Source organism: Malus domestica, chromosome 06, assembly GCF_042453785.1.
Source record: "Malus domestica chromosome 06, GDT2T_hap1".
NCBI lineage: Eukaryota > Viridiplantae > Streptophyta > Magnoliopsida > Rosales > Rosaceae > Malus > Malus domestica.
Genome location: NC_091666.1, coordinates 21253727 through 21257972, shown reverse-complemented (window position 1 = coordinate 21257972; position 4246 = coordinate 21253727).

Sequence of the window (4246 nt, the reverse complement as noted above, 5' to 3'; positions counted from 1 at the left end):
GATCTGGGAAACAATCAAAATGAATTGGTCTGTTAAATAGACTTGAGTCAATCATTCCAAGAATGCTATCACTAAAGTCAATGAATCTCGCATCTCGGAGACATAACAAAATAGAGGTATTAAGACCTCTTCTTGTTAAAGGCTTGACTACTATTTGAACTAATCCTATGTGGATATAATTATGACCATCTTTCCTATGGGTTTTGATTTGTTCTGGCGTGAATAATTGACAAGTTTCATGTTCTTTGTTAAGAGCATATGCTTTTTCAATTGTTTTTATATGGTGTTCACTTCTAAAGGAGGCTACTGACCGTTTCTTTTTATAAATGTTTTTACTAGAAATCTTAGGGATATTCCAATCTCCAAAGTCGACACTGTCGTCTGTTTGAAATTCTAATTTTTGTTCTTCATTAACTACATTTGGAATGGTTCCTAGACTGGATATAGAGCTAGTGCTGGCCATTGAATTAGATCTAAATAATCTACTCATTTTGAACAAAATTCAGACTAACAAAACACAGAAATATCAAAAGTTTACCTTCCTTGAAAACCTGCTAAACTTTCTCTCCGCTCAGGCGATCCGCTCAGGCCAACCCTATGAACTTATTGTTTGTATATATTATATGAATTAATTAAATTTACTATATTAGATATAAATAATTATTGAATAATATGTTATTTCTTATAGAAGAACATACATATGTGAAGGTTTTATGTACATACATACATACATACATACATACATACATATATATATATATATAATATGCTTGCCTAGGAAAAAAAATTATCTAAATAATTTATAATTTATATAACATTTATATACATATAATATACATCCCAAACTTTTAAAAATATAAAAAGCCCACACAAGTGGGTGGTTTTCATAATTAAAACCATATGATGACCCTTCAAGTAGTAGTTGTCCACCTTACCTCTTTCACATCACCCAAGATGGACCCATCACTAGCTTCTGACCTTAGAAAAGTTTGTTTCTTCTTCTTTGCCCTTTCAGAACCTCAAAATTGAATCTTTTACTCTCTCTCTCTCTCTCTCTCTCTCTCTCTCTCTCTCTCTCTCTGCACTATCTTTTCCTTCATCTTCATTCTTCTTCCTCGCCCTTTCACTTTCAGAACCTCAAAATTAGATCTCAAATCCAACTTGCGCCACGACAGAGTGAAATGTTTAATACTTTCTCTCTTCAGACTCTCTTCCCTCATCTTCACAAAGACGAGCTGTAGAAATTCGTCGGGGTCTGCTGTTACATACGAGATCGGAAGTTGTAGATCCGGTTGCAAAAATTGCAATGAGTTTAAGATTTGTTGCGAGATTCAAACCGCCTACACTACCACCTAGGCTGATTTTTAGAACAATAATATATATATATATATATATATATATATATATATATAGCAAATGGGGGCGGAAGCTTATAAGCAGATAATTATTGGTGGAATGTTTGATGAGGACAGTAAGAATATGGGCAGTAATGATCATATTGATAACATGAGTATGGAATTGGATTATTATAATTAGTACCATAACAAATTTGGAACCAACTATGATAACAAATAAAAAGAATTGAATGAATGATTGATTAGTATTTACCTTGAATTTGAGATACTTAATGAATTGACTGTAAGTAAGAATTTTGTGCCATTCAAAATCATTGGTTATGAAAATATTCTTCATAATGAAATTGATGAATTAAAATTAATGATGCAAGTATAGATTTGAAAATAATTTTATTTCAAATTTTAAACTAACTTACAATTTCGTCTACTGACGATTGATAGAGAAAACAGAGGTACTCGCAGGCATCCTTGATCGAAAAGTAAAATACAAATGTTTGATAATTTATCTGGTTATGGAATGGAGCAGAATAATGGTTTCTGTTCTTGAGAGAATTCGCAGAAGTCTCAGCTGTTCGACCAGAGTCCTTTATTTCTGTGCATGAGCTCTTCTTTTGTAGGAAGAGGTCTGATAATTGAGATCTGGGAATCTCGCTGTTTTCTATCGTTTGCATGTGCCAAAGGTTGTAAGGGCTGGCAAATGATGATGTTTTTACTGTGGATTCACACTGCTGATGTCTGGAGTGATGGATGAATAGTAAAAAATGATTTTACTATTCACACTGCTACCTAGCGCCACCTAGGCCGATTTTAGAACACTAATATATATATATATATAGCAAATGGGGGCGGAAGCTTATAAGCAGATAATTATTGGTGGAATGTTTGATAAGGACAGTAAGAATAGGGGCAGTAATGATCATATTGATAAGATGAGTATGGAATTGGATTATTATCATCAGTACCATAACAAATTTAGAACCAACTATGATAAACAAATAAAAAGAATTGAATGAATGATTGATCGATATTTACCTTGAATTTGAGATACTCAATTAATTGACTGTAAATAAGAATTTTGTGCCATTCAAAATCATTGGTTATGAAAATATTCTTCATAATGAAATTGATGAGTTAAAATTAATGATGCAAGTATAGATTTGAAAATAATTTTATTTCAAATTGTAAACTAACTTACAATTTCGTCTACTGACGATTGATAGAGAAAACAGAGGTACTCGCAGGTATCCTTGATAGAAAGGTAAAATACAAGTGTTTGATAATTTATCTGGTTATGGAATGGAGCTGAATAATGGCTTCTGTTCTTGAGAGAATTCGTAGAAGTCTCAGCTGTTCGACTAGAGTTCCTTATTTCTGGGCATGAGCTCTACTTTTGTAGGAAGAGGTCTGATAATTGAGATCTGGGAATCCCGCTATTTTCTGCCATTTGCATGTGTCAAAGGCTGTAAAGGCTGGCAAATGGTGATGTTTTTACTGTGGATTCACACTGCTGTTGTCTGGAGTGATGGATGAATAGTAAAAAATGATTTTACTATTCATGAACAGTATCTTGTCGGAATGATTTTACTATTCACACTGCCACCTAGCGCCGCCTAGGCCGATTTTTAGAACACTAATATATATATATAGCAAATGGGGGTGGAAGCTTATAAGCAAATAATTATTGGTGGAATGTTTTATGAGGACAGTAAGAATAGGGGCAGTAATGATCATATTGATAAGATGAGTATGGAATTGGATTATTACCATCAGTACCATAACAAATTTGGAACCAACTATGATAAACAAATAAAAAGAATTGAATTAATGATTGATCGGTATTTACCTTGAATTTGAGATACTCAATGAATTGACTGTAAGTAAGAATTTTGTGCCATTCAAAATCATTGGTTATGAAAATATTCTTCATAATGAAATTGATGAATTAAAATTAATGATGCAAGTATAGATTTGAAAATAATTTTATTTCAAATTGTAAACTAACTTAAAATTTCATCTACTGACGATTGATAGAGAAAACAGAGGTATTCGCAGGCATTCTTGATAGAAAAGTAAAATACAAGTGTTTGATAATTTATCTGGTTATGGAATGGAGCTGAATAATGGCTTATGCTCTTGAGAGAATTCGTAGAAGTCTCAACTGTTCGACTAGAGTCCCTTATTTCTGTGCATGAGCTCTACTTTTGTAGGAAGAGGTCTGATAATTGAGATCTGGGAATCCGGCTGTTTTCTGTCGTTTGCATGTGTCAAAGGCTGGCAAATGATGATGTTTTTACTGTGGATTCACACTGCTGTTGTCTGGAGTGATGGATGAACAGTAAAAAATGATTTTACTATTCATGAATAGTGTCTTGTAGGAATGATTTTACTATTCACACTACCACCTAGCACCACCTAGACCGATTTTTAGAACACTAATATATATATATATATATATATATATATAGCAAATGGGTGCGGAAGCTTATAAGCAGATAATTATTGGTGGAATGTTTTATGAAGACAGTAAGAATAGGGACAGTAATGATCATATTGATAAGATGAGTATGGAATTGGATTATTACCATCAGTACCATAACAAATTTGGAACCAACTATGATAAACAAATAAAAAGAATTGAATTAATGATTGATCGGTATTTACCTTGAATTTGAGATACTCAATGAATTGACTGTAAGTAAGAATTTTGTGCCATTCAAAATCATTGATTATGAAAATATTCTTCATAATGAAACTGATGAATTAAAATTAATGATGCAAGTATAGATTTGAAAATAATTTTATTTCAAATTGTAAACTAACTTAAAATTTCGTCTACTGACGATTGATAAAGAAAACAGAGGTACTCGCAGGCATCCTTGATAGAAAAGTAA